This window comes from Triticum dicoccoides, chromosome 2B, assembly GCF_002162155.2.
Source record: "Triticum dicoccoides isolate Atlit2015 ecotype Zavitan chromosome 2B, WEW_v2.0, whole genome shotgun sequence".
Classification (NCBI taxonomy): Eukaryota; Viridiplantae; Streptophyta; class Magnoliopsida; order Poales; family Poaceae; genus Triticum; species Triticum dicoccoides.
Window position 1 is genome coordinate 765,653,438 of NC_041383.1, and position 18,883 is coordinate 765,672,320.

At 50.3% G+C, this 18,883-nt stretch overlaps 1 pseudogene; it reads right to left on the reverse strand.

The window, feature by feature from the left end:
- LOC119368653 overlaps positions 1-18,883 on the reverse strand; it is a 31,143-nt pseudogene that overhangs the window by 5,337 nt on the left and 6,923 nt on the right.

Consider the following 18,883-nt stretch of genomic DNA (forward strand, 5'->3'; position numbering starts at 1 on the left):
GTCTGCGCCCCGTCGCCCCCCGGCGCTGCCGGGCCCGGCCCTGGCACCGTCGCCCCCGCACGCAGGCTTCTGCAGGCCTCCGCCGCCCCCTGCCCCGCCCGTCCCCCGCCGGCCCCGCCCATCGCCTCGCTGGACCCGACCTCGTCCCCGGTCGGCCCTGCGCACGGCGCATCGTGTCTCAACGGCCTCCGCAGCCCGTGCTGCACCGGCCACCGCTGGCCGCTCCGTGCCGCGCCGGCCACCCACTGCTGGCCACGTCGGCAATGGCGTGGCTCTGCCATGCCACGCGGGCACCCACTGCTGGCCACGTCGGCAATGGCGTGGCTCTGCCATGCCACGCGGGCACCCACTGCAATATGTTTTTTTGTTTGACCCTCTATGTAATCTCTCTGTAATGAAACCTTTTTTATTGTATATACATAAAGATGATTGTAATAAGACTACTAAGCCACGGCATAAGCGAACGAATATCAGAAAAAAAAACTCGCATGTGAGGATTTTGTCTAAGCGTTTGACCATCTCGCATCTGCAACTGGTCTGTTTGTACAGTTTTTTATAAATAAAAAAATACGCTTTGCCGTCTGTGATCTTCCTGGCTCACGGCAAAGATGGCAAAGACAGATTGGCTGACGGCAAAATCTTTGCCGTCTGCCCCATAAAAAGCTGACGGCAAAGTGCTCTTTGCCGACTTATCTTTGCCGTCTGACTTTGCCGTCTGTTTTTTGGTCTTTGCCGTCTGTAGGGCACAGACGGCAAATTATCTGATTCCTGTAGTGGAGAAGAATTTTTCATTATCATTTGAGTTATGATTTAGATACTGCAATTTCTACATTGAAAAGCGTGTCATCAAATCTGTTGAAATGACACCATGTGAGATATGGTATGGTAAGACAAACGAGTTTGCCTTTTCCTAAAATTTTGTAATATAAGACATATGTAAAAAAATTGCATGTCTATCCCAAATCAGTTAGGTGCTACTTTATAGGTTATTCTATAATATTGGGTATTCCTCACTGCACCATGGCAAAATGTTTGCCACTAAGAACAATGTGTTTTGAAGAAAATATTTCTTGCAAAATAATAAGTGGGAAGACAGTGCAGCTTGACGAGATTAGAGAATCTTCGCCATTGGATCAAATGAAAGAAATGTTGGAAGTGGTTCCAAAAGTTTTCCACAGCAACTGATATTAAAATCTCCTCAATAACAAAGGGGAGAGCATTAAAACCAAGCATCTCCACAAAATCAGTGATGAAGTCCTCATCTCAGGAGTGAGCAAACGCACAATCATTGTCCATATTCCATTTGAACTATGTCCCCTTATCCATAAGAGTCATTCTAGTCATCTAGTTACTTGCTACACATGTATCATCTACAAACAAAATGTCACTAACCGCATAATCATGTAACCCAAAGCAACAACAGCTAGTTGCCAAAGCCATATAATGGGAAAATGGCCACTAACCCCAACCACTTAACTCATAGTGTTAAAAAAACACCAGGCATTTAAACTTTTTTGTAAGTAGCATTACTGGTACTACAATGTAGCTTTGGTTTAACAGTGAAATCATGAGTGGAAATCGTTTTTGGCTTAGGTTTAAATAAGGAAGATAATATCACTCTCTCATCTCATAGATTATCACCCTCTAATTAGAATCAGAAATTAAATTTGTAATAGCATCAGGGTGAAAGCTATTTAGCTTTGCTCGATATTGTATTTTTTGCTATGTTTCCCCATTCTAGTACTAAACAAATCACTTCTAGATTTTTTTGGTCATTAATAATAGAGATAGAGTATTGTACTTATTAAGTAACTAGGAACATTGTTTAGAACAACATGTATAGACTTTTCTCTAGATTCTTCTTCATTGCCCTCTCAATAGCTTTATCCATAGTTTTGTCCTTCATCCCTTTTTTTTGTCCATACCACTCCTTCTTGATGCTTCATCTAGAGCAACTTTATTCTTGTTTTTTTACTCTTGCAATAAAATCACCTAGATTCATTTTATTATCATCATTTCCCACCCCCAATATCTTGTATAGGAGCTTGTAAAAAAAGCCTTCGTCGCTTCGGCATTAGAGAGCTTTTTCTAACAAGTATATCTCCCTATGGTGTAGAAAATATAGTGGAATCCAGACACACATGAATTTCATTTTCTTTATCAGGGTCACTTCATATTTATGATATCCTATAGCAAGCATTTTATTCAACATAATTGATTTCATTAATCTTTTGTGTACCACTCAGCATATAGCTGGACTTAACATGACATTTTGTGATGGAAACTATCAGCAAAGAGAAAGGGTTGTGGTTGATTGTATGCAAGCGTCATCACGCATGCATTGTCGCGAAGGGCCCACGTGTATATTGGCCAATTCTCCGGACACTCCTTCATTTGGGCCTGAAACATGTGAGTGACAAAGAAAAATAAACAACCCAAAATAGGAGCGCATCCACTCCCCCAGTGCATTTCATCAAGGAGGTGTGCACGGATGCTACAAAATGATATTCTCCCACCCCTTCCCTATTAGACAAAAAACACTCCGATTAAACCTAAAGATCATTAAGAGCATATTTTGATGATGCGATGTAAAGTTGTTGAAAGGACATGTTGATACCTAAACATGGTTTCAAAGCAAAATCGTGTTGGGTCAGTTGAAACAACATCCATCAATTGCTTCGTGATACCAAGAGTTCCCCCAAACACATCACGGTGGTCTTTCGAATAATGCCTCGTCAAGTGCTTACATGGAGCCCATGATAAGACAAAACTTTCTTTATATTCATCATATCTCCTGGTTCGTGATCGGCATTGAGTAAAGCTTGGCATCATCAAGAGTTCCCCCAAACACTTCATAGTGGCATTTGTAATAACGCCTCGTGAAGTGCTTGCGAGGAACCCATGGTAAGACCAAACTTGCTTTGTGATGACCGTCTCCTTTGGTTCTTGACTGCATTGAATAAAGCTTGGCATCACAGAGTCGTTCCCTCAAACACTTCACAATGGCATTTGAAAGAATGCTCATGAAGTGCTTGCAAGGAACCCACGGTAAGACCAAACATGGTTTGTGATGATCGTCTCCTTTGGTTCTTGACTGACATTGAATAAAGCTTGGCATCACCAAGAGTTCCCCCAAACACTTCACAATGGCATTTGAAAGAATGCTCGTGAAGTGCTTGAGAGGAACCCATAGTAAGACCAAACATGGTTCACCATTAGCTCAACTATTCTGGTGTGCGACCAGTATCTCGTAAATGCTTGATTACACTGAGAGTTCCTCCAAACACTTCACATAAGCTCTCAAAAAGGTTTTGTAAAGTGTTTGAAGGGAACTCCTTGTAATAGCAATTGTGATATGTAGTCCATATTATGTAGTTTATGACCTGCAATATCTGCTAAGTACTTGGTTGGACCAAGAGTTCCCGAAAACACAATACCTGAAAAAGGTGCTTCATAAAGTGCTTGAAGGGAACCCCCGGTAATACAAAACATGATTCTCAGCCAACTAGTGAATCTCTCATGGTATGTGGGCAATGTCTACTGAATGCTTGGTGACACCGAGAGTTCCCCCAAACACTTCAGAGAAGTTCTTGAAAAGACATGTCCTGAAGTGCTTGAAGAGAACTCCCGACGAGGCCAAACTTGATTAATACCCACGCACTTGTGCATCATAATGTATATGGACCCACCCCTATAATTTCCAAAGCACAAACACTCTCAAATCCTACTGATACTATTGGTTGCCACCCAGAGTTCCCCCAAACACTTCACTATGCAAAGCTCTATATCCCCTCAATGCACACTTTTAAAACAGTGGCAATGCAACAATGGGGTAGCATGAGCTAGCTACTGAAGTGATTTGAGAAGAACTCCAGGTGACAACCAACCAAAGTACGTAGCTACAACTCTTGTTCATCTCCCATGGACCACACTTTACTGACTTGTTTAATCTGCCATGTGGCGGCGGCTATTTATAAGTCTAGACGAGAGACTAAAGACCTAATAGCAAACTTGTTGCCTCCAGTGGACTGCAGCGTGCAATGCACTACATGATCTTGGTGCTGGGTCGATGAACCTGGCAGTGCACCTAGACGTGATGCTGCCTAGGTTAGAAGGAGGAAGTAGCTGCTAGACCCAAGGGAATCTCGTGTGATGTGGCCTTTTCTGGCCAAGATTGGCAGCTCGGAATCGTGCAAAAGCTCATGGTGTAAAGGTACATGCTCAGCCTGCAAATTCCTTATCTCCTCAAGCAGCTAGCAAGAGATCAGTGTCGTCGATGGCGTCGCTCAGTTTGTGTCCACAAACATTTCTGTCAGCGCGTCCATGCAAAGGAGTGCAGGGATCACGCTATAATTATGATTATCATCCCATGCAACTGGTGCAAAGCTTGAGCCGGCCAGTTGCAAGAATGGAAAATGCTCCGTAGATCTCATGGGAGAATGTTGCAGTAGTGATGTGTGCAGTATCTTGATAAAGTCAGTATAGCTCATAAAGAACTTACGTAGAAGAAAAGTAATCAGGAACTTAGGTACAAGAAGAAGAGAAAATGCGCTTTCGTGTGTGAAATGTTGAACATTTAGCACCGTTATCCAGCAGAGGTCAAGGGTTTTTGTACAGTTTATTAAACAAGTGGGTAAAGTACCTTAATGTACTAGTGCTAGTACTACTTTTCACAAACAGTGGCTTCTTTAAGAACAGAAGCGGAGAATTAAGCTTGAGATAATCATATATACCTAGATAATGTATTTTTCACTTGTTGTTTGCGTACGTTTCTGCAGTCGGTGGGACTTCATGTTCATCAGTGTTAATTAAAGGCCAGCTGGCCACGTCCTGATTTCCTTAACCCCTCGCGTCGCCTCCCCTCGGGCGACGCCAGGGGCTCCCCAAACCCTAGCCGCGAGCCTCCCTCAACCCCTCCCCTACCGCCGGCCGGGCCCGGCGCCATAGGCTCCTAGGGGGGTGGTCGCTGCGGTTCTCCCATGAGGCAGACGAGGTGCTTCACGTGGGGAGATCGGGGGCGATAGTTAGGGCGGCGCCCCTACTGTATGGTGGCGATTGGAGCACCATGGTCGGCGGAGTGTTTGACCGGATGGGTGGTGGCGGTGACGGTGCTCCATAGGGTGATTGCTCTCCCTGCAGATGGGTGGCAACGGTGCCTGCGGATCTGGAGTCCTACCCAGATCCGTCACGGTGTGGCCTCGGCCGGCCGGTGGCGCGAGGAGGGACCGGCGAGGGGCGGCTGGAGGCTCCCTGCCGGCGTGCTAACGGTGGCTTTTGTCCTCACGGCGAGCCTCCGTACGGTTCCAGTCAGCTGCGAGATCGGGGGTACGCGACTTCTGGTAAAAATAGCGCCGACTACGGTCATGGTGGGCGATGGAGCGTCTCTGACGTCATTCTCTTCTCAAGGCATCGTTGTTGCAGGTCACGGCACCACGCTCAGGATGCTCCAGGGGAAACCCTAGATCTGGGTATTCCCGGATCAGACGATGACGGCATCTTCAATGCCATTCTCCCTCCTAGGGACATCATTTTTTAGCAGGTGCTGACTTGAAGGGCCTAGTGGTGGAGCGGGGTTTCATCTTCCGTATTGACGACAACGGATCGCCGCGTCCTGGTGCGGAGTCTCGGCATCTGCGGGTTGACGTACTCCCACAGGAGGATGGCGTTATCTGGCGTCGTGATGGCATCGACGGCAGGCCAGCAAGGTCGATGCGTCGGTTCTTGTTCTGAAGATGGATCAGTGGAAAATGGGGCTTAATGTGTTTAATTCCACAGCAAATCAAAATCAGAATGACTAATTCACATCTAGATGTTTTTAAGGATGTCACACCTAAATAGTTCATCACATAATAAATAAGGGGCTTCAAGATTTGTACAAAACATTTTTTAATTGTTTTTTGTTGATGTTGTGTGATGTCATGCTTAGATGTGACATAGTTATGTCGCATCTAGATGAGTCTTTTTTTATTTTTAGAGAAAAAGCGTTAGCCCGACTTTATAGATAAAGCCACCGGGCAGAGTTATACCACAGTACCACACAGCTCACAAGTTTTAACGGCCACATAACATAAGTAACAATACAAGGCCTCCAACCTAACATGGCACGCAGGCCAGCAAAACAAAGAACGCCAGCAGAGGAATTAGGAAGCCGTCCTCGAAGAGCGCGGAAGCAGGGAAGACGCCGTAGATTTCATTTTTGATAGCATGTCGTCGAACGCCTGACGGTCCCCTTCCTTAGTCAATGATCTCCACTGCTGCAAAAATACATTGGCTTTAAATAAGCAACTGACAGGGTTAGCCGGAAAGATGTGTTCAATCGAGAACTTGTTCCTAGTAGTCCACAGCGACCAACCGATCACAGCCCAGCCCACTAAGAAGACCCTCTTGGACTGGCCTGATAAGGAATTGGAATATTGCCTCAGGTCCTCAAAGGAGGAGGGAGTCCAGGTCACGTGAAGCCAAAGTCTGATGCAACTCCACATGAGTTTAGCTAAGGAGCAATGGAAGAAAATATGCTGAGTATTCTCGAGAGCCCCACATAACACGCACCTCTCAGTGCCCGGCCCGCTCCTCTTCTTAATTTGATCAGCCGCCGGAAGCTTACAGCGGACAGTTTGCCATAAAAATATTTTAATTTTAGGGGGGATTCGGCCTGACCAAATATCCTTAAACTTCAAAGAGCGGCCACTAGAAATAAGTTTTGAATAAGCCGACTTAACGGAGAAGCGCCCCGAAGAGGAAAGGGGCCACACCACGGAATCCTCTTCCTCCGAGAGCAGGGGGAAGCAAGCAGTAAGGCGCTGCCAGTGTTCCAACTCTACAGGGGAAAGAGAGCGCCGGAAATCTAAAACCCAACCCTGAACCGAGAGCTCAAAGATAGAGATCTCGGGATCAGCACAATAGGAGAACAGGGACGGAAAGGCAACCGCAAGCGTGGTGTCCCCGACCCACCAGTCTAACCAAAACCGAGTGGACTGACCATTCCTGACAACAAATTTGACAAGGGACCGGAAGATCGGCCGCACTTTAACCAGTTGACGCCAAAATTGAGAACCACCAGAAGCTGAGGCGAACATGGGGCTCGAGGCGGGGAAATATTTAGATTTGAGTATCGATAGCCATATTGGGCGCTCCTCAAGAGACATTATCTTCCACCACCATTTTATCAAAAGGCAATTGTTCATTACTCTCGTATTGATAATGCCTAGACCACCCTTGTCCTTAGGGTGACAAATGATGTTCCATCTGACCAACCTATATTTGCGTTTGTTGTCGGCAGAGTTCCAGTAAAAGGCTCCCCTATGCTTGTCGAAACCAGCATGAATTCCGTCAGACAGAAGATAGAAACCCAAAAGGAACATCGGGAGAGAAGAGAGGCACGAATGGGTAAGGGCAACCTTGCCCGCCTGCGAGTTATACCGTCCTCTCCAAGGAAGAACTCTATTGCCAACTTTCGCTACCACCGGGGCAAAATCTTTTGCCAAGAGCTTAAACGGAGAAATGGGTAAGCCCAAATATTTGAGAGGGTAAGAGCCAAGGGAGCAGTTCAGAAGGTGAGCCACCCGTTGGGCTTCCAGATCCGAAACCCCAGTCACAATGACCTTGCTCTTTGAAAAATTAATTTTAAGTCCCGAAAGAGCTTCGAAGCAGAGCAAAAGAAATTTCAAATTAGTAAGACTAGTCTCATTGAGCTCCACCATAATGATGGTGTCGTCCGCATATTGAAGATGGGTAATGCCATGCGGAACATGGTGAGAGCTCACCGGGGAGATGTGCCCAGCCAACGCGGCACAAGAGAGGATACAAGATAAAGCATCGGCAACAAAATTAAAAAGCAAAGGGGACACCGGATCCCCTTGTCTAAGGCCCCTACCATTAGCAAAAAAATCACTAGTTTGGCCATTCACAACCACAGCCGTGTGCCCACCAGCCACAAGTTGCATCAGACGATGCATCACCGGACCTTTGAAGCCCTTTGCCAGTAAGACTTGCCGAAGAAAATCCCAACTCACTGACTCGTAAGCCTTCTCAAAATCAAGCTTAAGGACCACCGCCTTGGTCCCCTTAATCCGCAGATCATGAATAATCTCGTCCAAGCAAAGCACCCCATCCAAGATGTATCTCCCTTTAATGAAAGCAGATTGGAAAGGGCTAATGACCCGATGCACTATCGGGGAAACTTTATTGGCCATGCCTTTAGCTGGCAACTTCGCAAAGTTGTTAATTAAAGCAATGGGCCTAAATTGCGAAATCAAGTCAGCACCTTTGATTTTAGGGATAAGGGTGAGAACCGCGTAGTTGAGCCTTGAGATATTAACAGTGCCCAGCCAAAATCCTTGGATAATTGCTTTAATAAGACCTTTTAACTGAGGCCAGAAATGCCTAAACAAAGGAATGGAGAATCCGTCAGGGCCTGAAGCCGCATTAGAATTGGCGGACCTAATTGTATCAAAAATTTCCTCTTTAGAAGGGGGGGATAACAGGAGTTCATTCTCAGCGCTCGACAGCTGCTCATGGGGAGGCCAGAAGGCCAGAGCAAGCTTAAAGCCCAGCTCAGGTTTAGCCGCTAACAGGTTAGAAAAGAATTGGACCACATGGCGAAGAATGATCGAAGGATCAGAGACCCTAACACCATCAATCAGCAGGCTATCAATTAAGCATCTTTGGCGTCTACCATTAGCAATAGCGAAGAAATATGCAGTGGGCGCATCGCCCTTAAGGGTCCAGTTAATCGTGCCCCTTTGCTTCCAATAAACTTCCTCCTGCCGATGAATATCCAAGAGCGCCTTTTCTAGACCATACCGGAGCTGCCATTCGGCCTCGGAAAGACCAGAAGTATCCGCACGGATATCGAGATCGCCAATTTGGGCTACCAGCCTTGCTTTGTCACGCCTTGACTCAGCAAAGTGATTCTTAGACCATCCTCTAAGGTATTTATGCATGCAGTAGGAAACTTGATGCCAATCATCCATTGGACCAAAAGAGCGACGAGGAGAGGAAAGAAATTTCGTAATCTTTTGAGCCAACAAGGTGGAAAATCCCTCCACTAAGAGCCAAGACGCATCGAATTGAAACCTATGGCAGCCATCTGAACGAGTCCCATCATCAAGGATTAGGGGGGCGTGATCAGATCCTACAATCGGAAGGGCACGAAGACAAACCCGGGGGAATAGAACATCCCAACCAGGGCAGAGGAAAACCCTATCAAGGACTGAGCGGATGGGGGAAGCTTGTCGGTTAGTCCAGGTGAAGCGGGCCCCAACCCTAGGGATTTCACGAATGGTCGTATCCCTCATGAAAGCATTGAAGGCCTTAGCCAGAGCCCAAGAGAAGTTAGAGGAGCTTTTATCAGAGGGATATCTCAACAGGTTAAAATCACCCCCAATCAAAAGGGGAAGCTGACAGGTGTCAATTTTATTATAGATCTCGTCCAAGAAAGAGTAGGAGAGAGAGTGGTCTGTCGGGCCATAAACCACCATGATCTCGAGAAGAAAATTAAGGGAACGATAGGAAACTACCGTGCTAGCCCAGTAGATACCATGGTCAAAAGCAACAAAATCAAATACATTAATATTAGTGCCCAGAAGAAAGCCACCCGACTGATCAACAAAGGCCACAAAATTCCAATTGAATCTATCAATCCCAGCAACAGCCGAAAGCTCACTCGGGGAGAAGGAGGGTTTGAGGGTCTCAACAAGGCCAATAAAATCAACGTTTTCAGACCGCACCAGGTCTTTCAATTGATCCCTGCGCCCCCTAGCGCAGAAACCTCTGATATTCCAAAATAAGGCCTTCATCAGAAGGAGAGGTTTTTAATTATAAGGCTCGACCTGCACGGAGCCTTGCAGGGTTTAACGCGCTTCCCAGCCCCACGCTTCTGAACCGGGGAGGCCTGACACCTGTCAGCCTCTCGCACATCCCCCCCGGCCACAACCAGAGGGGCAGACACACCAACCCCAGCCTCCTTGGCTTTAGCAATGTCAGCCTGAGCTAGCTCGTTAGCCCTAATCACATTAAGTAAGGAAGAAGGGGAACCCAAACTGGAGTCTGAGCAGATCCCTACATCATCTAGAATCTTAAATAGCTGTTCATCAGACTGACGGCAAGACTAAACGAACCGGAGACAGAACCTTAGGAGAGGAAAAAGACGAAGCTGGGAGCGAACCTGAATGAGGAAGATCCCGCGCCGCCGCACGCCGAGCCGCCCGATCAGCCACATGTTCGCCGCTGTTGGAGACCCGACCGCTCTTGCGAGCAGTAGAGGCAGGAGAACGCACAAGCACGGGGGGAGCCCGGCCGGGGGAAGCAGCCACCGAGGACGGGCCCGAAGCCGCACCCAAATCCGCCTCCAACCTGCGGCACAGCCCAGCCGTGGACTGCCTGGAATCCCCGGACGCCCTACTCATAGCTAAGAACTTTTTCACCGAAGATTTCTTCCTCTTCTTGGACGCCGACGGGCCAACCGGAGGCAGATCCTCTGGCGAGCAGGAATATTAGAGCACGCCGCTGACAGAGGGGTGCCCTTCGGCTCACCAGAGGCCACGACCCCACCACCCATACCAGGCAAGGAGGCCTGTGCCCCACCGCCCGCCGGAGCACAATCCTTCATCAGCTCTTGATCTTCAGGAGACATCCCATCCCATTCTGACTGGGTAAAGCGAGGATCCGTGCCATGCGTCGAGTCGTCAGGGCATCCATCACCATCCTTGCTCTTGTCATCATTGCCAGGGGCCGGAGGCGAGGGAGGAGGGGGAGGCGAGGCTGGGCCAGGAGCACCCTCCACCCGGACCCGAAGCCTGAAGCCACCCGCCGCCGGGAAGACATCCACAGCACCACGGATGCAAATAGGGTCGACACACCAGATATGGAGACGAGATGGACCAAGAACAGACAGCGAGGCATGGTCGACCTCGATGGGTTTGCCGAGGAGCACACCAAACGCCATAAGGAAGGCCGTTGTGCGCATATTAGGAGGAACATCATCCACTAGCACCCAAACATCAGACAGAGAAGAGATGGCCTTTGACCCGTTGGAGGCAGCTTTAACCGAAACCACTAGCTTATTCAGAGGGAGCGTGAAGATGGTACAGGAGGATATCATGCGAAGGCTCTCTTTAGAGGGGAAAGTAGCAGCCAACTCAAATTCAGATAACTGGCGAATCTGCCAATCCCACCCGCCTTCATCCCACAACCGAAGTTCATCAAGAAGGACCTGGGAGGAAATGTGCTTGTCCTGAACAGATATGACACCCACATTGGAAAGCGAGGGGATAGGAGCAGCTACAGGAACCTCCCTATCAAGGGCAAAGAAAGAACAGCCAGGGAGGCCGACACCATAGTGAACGAAGGAGGGAGGTTTGACACGGTTTTGACAATCCACTGGGAGGTGGCCATCCTCCCTACAGATGAGGCAAAAAGGAGGGTTTTCACAGCGGGACTGGAAGTGGCCAGGGCGATGACACGCAAAGCAAGTGAGGATAGGGTTGGAGACCTGGGAATGAGGGGCGATGTGACCAGGGCCACGAGAGGGAGGAGGAGGGAGGATACCATCACTAGGAGCACCAGCACTAGCACCGGCGCCACGCCCCGCAGCACTCCCAAAAGAACGCCGAGCAGGGACCCCCGACGCGCCACGAGGAACGAAGCGAGACAGGCCACCACCAACCACCGCCGGCGCCCGCGCCACCCCGGGGGACCAGCAAAGGGGGCGACGAGGAAGGCCCCGAGGAACCCTCCCGACTCCCCAGCGCCGCCTGCTCCCAGGGATCGACCACAGCCATCGGAGCACCAGAAGTAGGGGGCGGAGGGACGGCCGACCCAGATCCAGAAGCCCGAGGGGACGCACCAGCCGTCTCCGACGCAGCCCCCGCGCCCAGAGCGAGCGAGGCATGGAGCTTGGCACGGAGCGAAGCCTCGTACTCCAGATCCGCGGCGGCGTCGCCAGATCCATCGCGCCCCCGCTTATGACCGGATACCGCCTCACAGGAGGACCCGCGGGAGCGATCCATCGCGGCCACCGTCGCGAAAGGAAGGAGGAGGGGAGGTGGAGGAGGAGATCTTACGAAATAGCGGACAGGGAGACGGCGCCGACGCGGGTCAGAGGAGGAAGCAGGAAACCCTAGAAAAGGGGGAACCGCTCCCTTCCGAACCCATATTTAGCCAGAGCTAGCCAGGTCGGGCTCGCCAAGGTGGGCCGGGGGAGGGTTGGGCGAAAACTGGGCCAACCGCGGCCCAGGAGCCACACCCAGAAGGGGGGGAGTCAGAAGAAGAAATCAACGAAGGGACCCGCGACTCACGGCCCAACAGCAGCCAAAGGGGCCCGCGACTCAGCCCGGGGCACCAGGGCCAGCCCCGATCCCAGATCTAGGGTTGGCACCGGCGCCGCCGCCACCGAGGAAGCGGGGACCACGGCCGAAGGCGAGCCAGGGAGGGCAGCCGCCGGAGGGAAGGACACCGGCGCCTCCACCACAACCACCCCAGAGCCCACCAGCGACCCAATCAAAGACCAGGAGGCAGCGCGCCGGCGACCACGACCACGAACGACGCGGCACCACCCATCCGCGTCCACTCCAGAACCGACCAGTCTCCCCGTACCTCCCGGAGCGAACTTCCGTCGGCGGCCCGCCGCCAGAGCCATCGACGACCCACCCACCTGAGCCGAAAGGGGAGGAGGGGGAAGAGCCTCAGAATCCGAGCCGGAGTCATCCGAATCGAGCGCCCAAAACCTGTTAACCCGGGGCGCAGCCGGAGCCGCAGCACCGGACGGGGGAGCCGTAGAGCGGGAGGGGACGAGGCTCGCCGACGAGGGGCCCGGAGGAGACCTCAGGGGGGAGGGAGAGAGGGAAGCCGCACGAGGCTGGGACACCGACGAGGGGGAGCCGCGGACGGTGACGCCCCAGGAGAGAGGAGGGTGAGAGGAGAAGAGAGCGCCATTGATCTAGATGAGTCCTACCCACACCCAATAAAAACAGCTCGCAGTCACGCTCCATCTCCCCAAACTTGACCCCGCCGAACCTCTTCCTGTCAGCGACGGGCTGCCTCGTGGACGGGTGCACCGGGCTGGACGGAAGGGTGTTTTGGCAAAAGCGCCCACCGCTTCGAGGCGAGCGGCCGGGCCCAGTGCCACGTCGACCTGTGCAAAATTGCAAAAATCACCCTATATGTATTTATTTGCCAGCCTCGTCCACTGTCCAAGCCGTTCCATCATCTATACTGTACTTACATGGCGACGGCGATGGCCGTGGCGGGAGCAGCCTGCGCCTCCCGGCCGCCGCGCCCGCTGCGCCGGCGAGGGCCCGCGCCGCCACGCGCCGCGGCGGGGGCGGTGGAGATACGGGTCTGCACGAACCGCACGTGCGCGCGGCAGGGCGGGCGCGAAGTTCTCCTGGCGCTCGAGGGGCTCTCGCCGCCCCCGCCGCGCGTCGACGTGGCGTCGTGCGGGTGCCTGGGCCACTGCGGCGCCTCCGTCCCGGGCCGCGGTAACGCCGTGTTCGGCCACGTGGGCACGGCGGCCGGGAGAAGGCCGAGGCCGCGATCGCCGACGGGAAAGCCGCCGAGGCGGAGGCCCTCTTCACCGAGGTGCGTGCTCTGCTGTTTTGTCTCCTTCTTCAGAATAAAGCCATGGACAGAGCTGCATGCAGTTCTCGGCTTAGTGTTCTGATTCAGTGATTACCATGGCTTGTATGTACTTAGAGCATCGCAATGGATGCTCCCGGTGGACTGCATCTGGCCTATGGAGGCAGGTCTACTCTGCTCTGCTGAATTTGGTTGGAGAACTAGCTAGCGTGTGAAGTTGACTTCAACGCCAACCAGATACACGATGGCGAGCACGAGCGGCGGAAATGGCGGCGCGCCCGACTCGAGATGGCGAGTCTCGTACGCCGCCGATCTCCACCTTGCTCGCACGATCTCGTTCAACGACGGGGTTCTCACGCTTCGACACGATGCGCTACGCCTTGTTCTCACGGACTCGCGCGGTGTCACGATCGACGCGTGCTTCCTTCGAGAGGGAGAAGAGATCGATGTCGGTGACGTGATCTCCTTCCCCTGCCACTTCGCCAAGGTGCAGGATCGGCTACCGGCGGCGACCACCGCGCCGGCGTGCGCGCTGGGCAACACGGAGCGAGATGCTGCGGTACACGGGAGACGTACGGGTCTGCACACAATCGGGCCGGGTCGAACCAGGGCGCACCCAAACCCCACCAACCACCCATCAATGGCGGATACGCGACACGTGTGGGCGATCCACCCCACCCAGCGGGGCCACAACACGGGTATAAAGTCCCCTCCCCACCCGATCCTTGACCTAGAGGTTTCCTTGTCCCATTTCTAGGCGGCGGCGAAGAACCCTAGATCCAAAACTCCAAATACATTTGAGTGGTGGGAGGGCAAGGTGGGGGGCGATCCTCGTTTGTTCGCGGCTGTCACAGCCAGTCCACCCATGGTAAACGATGTGGGGCGCGGGTTCCATGGAGAGAGACGCGGAGGTGGCGGCGGCGGCCACTCGGACCGCGGAGGAGGGTGCCAGAGCGGCCGTGGCAACGGCCGCGGAGGCGACCACAGCAAGTTCTCCTCGTGGCATTAAGATGGAGGCGACCACTCCAACACTACCTCACCAGCAATCCAGCCGGGGTCGGGGGACAACTCGCGCTGGGACGAGGCGGCGGGTGCCAACCGCCGTGAGATCCAGGACGACGGGGTCTGGGTGCAAAAGGCTCAAGCTTCGTCGGGCTCGGGTGACACCACTGCCGGGCGCCAGGCTGCATCTTCACCTCCTCAGACTCAGGGACAGAAAAACCCTGCTCAGGTGCCTCCTTCCAAGAAACTAGATGCCTGCCCCATTTCCAAAGCGCATGAACACCCTCCTACTCGATGCCCTCAAGCTTACTGTGAGCATTGCAGCAAGCTAGGACATCTGGCTTCTGTATGTGTTGAATTCCTTCCTTGGGAGTGTATGACACCTATGTGCACGTTTCAGTCTAAGGGGCAGGGATTTTGCTACATTCATGACTCCTGTACTGCTAATCAGATTAAGGAGAGGGCCAATAACATTGTTGTTACTATAATGGAAGGGGAAACATCTACTCGTCAGATGGAATTAGACCTAACTGCCTACCTAGCCACTGGATGGAGGTGTTCTGCTCATATGATAGGGCCGGGGGTCTTCATTGTTCGTTTCCCTAATCCTCGTGCAGTTGCACAGATCTACTATGTGGGGAGAGTCACTCTTAAAACCAGTGGGGCTGTTATTCATGCTACGCACTGGTCTTCGGCAGTTGGGGCCAAGGGGGTGATGGAAGTGGCATGGGTTAAGGTTAGCAATGTCCCTTTAGACAAAAGAAGTCAAAGGAATTTGGCCTATGTGGCTTCTCTAGTCGGGGTTCCCCTAGAAATTGATGCAGCTACCCTACACCTCCCGGCCTCTGTCCGGGTTAGGTTGGGATGCAGAAATGTCAACGAGATTCTTGTGATAGCTGAAGTTGTCCTGGGAGACCACTTTTATGATTTTTACTATGAGGTGGACCAGATCTTGGTGAGAGATCCTAAAAGGGAGAAGGAAAAGGTGCAAGCGCCCCCTCTTCGACTCCTGGAGCTCATATGGCTGACTTATCACATGGGCTTGGAGGGAAATCTCCCTGCATTCCCCATGGAGGTAAACCAGACCCAATCGGGAGTCCCAAGAGAGCACTGATTCAGATGAATCTCTCCACAATACCCTCCTTATTGAAACCATGGCGCTTGAAATGTCTCAGGAAAAAGTAAGGCCTCCTGTTGAGATTCCTACGGATATTTGCATGAGCTTGCCAAAAAAATCTTACTCTGACATCGTTAAAAAATCTCATCAGGTGGTGGATGTTACTGGTCACTATGGTACTGGTGTGACAAACACTAATGAGTACATGGTTGAGATGCCTGAGGGCGAGATGGATAATGAGGTGTTGGCTGGTCCTCTGCTTGTGACTGAGGAGAACCTCCGCTTCAGCCTGCGCAATGCACAGAACAAGATGGAGAGGGTTGAAGAAAAAGCTATGGCAGCAGCAAAAAAGCGAGACCTAGAAGGTATACGAACAAGGTATACCACATAACCTTAACTCTTTTGATGCACTATCCAATCCTGGTCTTATTATCAGGGCTGTTAAAATGGGAGTTAACATTCCAGACACTGATTTTACTAGTGTGGATATCCTTAGAGAACTTAAGAACTATAGAGACATGGAAAAAATGACGGTAAATGCTGATGAGCATGATAAAGATAATAGAAAAATGATCCATACCAATGAAAAAGGGGATCAGACACCCCTGAACATGAATTGAGAAGTGGATAATAATGTAGATGAGGAAAAATATACTGTGATGCGGTCTAGGAAGAAGAGAGAAAGAAAACCCAATGTGGTAATAGTTAGGCCGGTTACCAGAAATCAAAAAAATGGGGCAACCTTACAGAATGAATCTGGAAGCTCTACTCAGCCTCCTAGTAGAGCTTTCATAAAAGGGGGGAGGAAGAAGAAAAAAATGAACGGTCTCTTTTGGAATTGTAGAGGAGCAGGTAAAAGAGGGAGGACTACCTGCTTCTCTAACATCATTAGAGACCACTCCCTCGACTTTATGGGCATCCTAGAGACGAAGAAGGATAAGTTTGTACCCGGATACCTTAGCAAGATCGACCCCTTTGAGGTTTAATTGGAACTGGATCCCTTCCATTGGTAAATCTGGTGGTATCCTATGTGGAATCAGAAAAGAAACCTTGGAAATTGTGTCTTGGGCGGCAGGTAACTATACTGTAGGCTAGTTTTTGACACTAAAATCAAATGTGTTTGGACCCTTGTGGTAGTATATGGGGCAGCACATGATGAGAAGAGGGACGAGTTCCTTGATGAACTAACCTCGTTTTGTGGCAACATTAAAACCCCTTATGTGATTGGGGGTGACTTCAATATACTATGGGATAGTAGTGACAAGAACAAGTCTCTCCATCGATCTCAGCATATGGACAGGTTTAACAGTGTCATTCAATCACTGAACCTTAGAGAGATTCATATGGGAGGAGGCAGATTCACATGAACCAATAAGCAGAGACACCCCACATTCGAAAAGCTCGATAGTGTGCTCATGAGCTTTGATTGGGAAGACCTTTTCCCACTAGTTGTTGTCCGTAAACTAGTGAGAGATATCTCAGATCACAACCCTCTGTTGTTGACAACAAATCCCTTGAAAAATAGTCCCATGCACCTGCGTGAGTTCAGATTCGAGCTCAGCTGGTTGAAGAATGAGGAATTCTATGCTAAAGCTAAGATGATCTGGGAGCAGCCTGTGCAAGCTGAGGACCCTATTGACATCATAAACATAAAACTAAAACGTATCAAAAAATACTTTAAAGGATGGGGTTCCCACCTTTTCGGCCATGCCAAAAAGAGTAAAAAATGGATTAAAAAGGAGCTGGAAGAGATTGAAGAAGGAGGAGGCTGGCCCCTGGATCCTGAGTCTTATGAGAGAAGAACCATCTTGAGTGCTGAGCTCAATGATATTCTGGCTGATGAAGAGCTCTTCTGGCTTCAACACTCGAACGAGCGATGGTTACTTAAAGGGGATCATAACACAGCCTATTTCCATCGTATAGCCAATGGAAAGAAGAGGAAAATCACCATTCAGTCCCTTGTTGATGGGGAAATGGTTATAGCAGGCACTAAAGATCTTTTGGAGCATGCAACATCCTATTATAAGGGACTCTTTGGCCCGGCCAGTGGAAATCTATTGCACCTCTCTCCTGAAACCTGGTCTAGTGATGAGAGACTTACTGAAGATGACAACCTCATCCTAACTAGTGTGTTCACTGAAGAGGAAGTTAAGAAAGCCTTATTTAGCATGGATAGCAATAGGGCTCCTGGACCTGATAATATCACGGCTGAGTTTTATAAACACTGTTGGGATTTCGTCAAAAATGATATTATGCGGCTTTTTGAAGCATTTCACAATAATACCCTGGATGTTGCCCGTCTGAATTATGGAATTATCACCTTGATTCCAAAGCTTAATGGGGCTAAACGTATTCAGCAATACCGCCCCATATGCCTGCTTAGATGTCCCTATAAGCTTATTACTAAGGTGCTGGATAATAGGGTGGCTATATTTGCAGACAAGCTGATTAGTAAACATCAGAATGCCTTCATTAAGCATAAGAATATTATGGATGGGATCCTTACGTTGCATGAAGTGCTGCATCACACACACCAGAAGAAGAAAGTTGGTGTGGTGTTGAAGCTGGATTCTAAAAAGGCATATGACAAGATAACTTGGGACTTCCTTATCGAATGCCATCGCAATCGGGGCTTTGGACCTACCTGGTGTGGCTGGGTAGATAAGATTCTCAGAAATGGCACTTTGAGTATTAAACTCAATAATGAAAATGGCCCGTACTTTCAAAGCCACAAAGGGGTTCGCCAAGGCGACCCTCATTCCCCCTTCTTGTTTAATATTGTTGTAGAAACCCTCTCGAAAATGGTTCTCAATGCCCAAAAAGAGAAGCTACGTGTTGGGCTCGCACCGGACTTGATCGAGGGGGGAGTGGCCATCTTACAGTATGCGAATGACACGGTCATCTGCTTCGAGCATGACAAAGATGCAGCTGTAAACCTTAAACTTCTTCTATGCATGTTCGAGCTTATGTCAGGCCTTAAGATTAACTTCATGAAAACTGTGATCCTTTGTGCTGGGGGAGATGATGAGACAATTGCCTTCTATTCTGAGATGTTTAACTGCAGCGTTGGGCACTTCCCTATGAAGTACTTGGCAGTGCCGGACAGCTTTTCCACATTACGTAGTCTGGACTGGGATTTCTTGGATGAGAGATTCCTTAAGTGCTGTGAATCCTAGATTGGGAATGCAG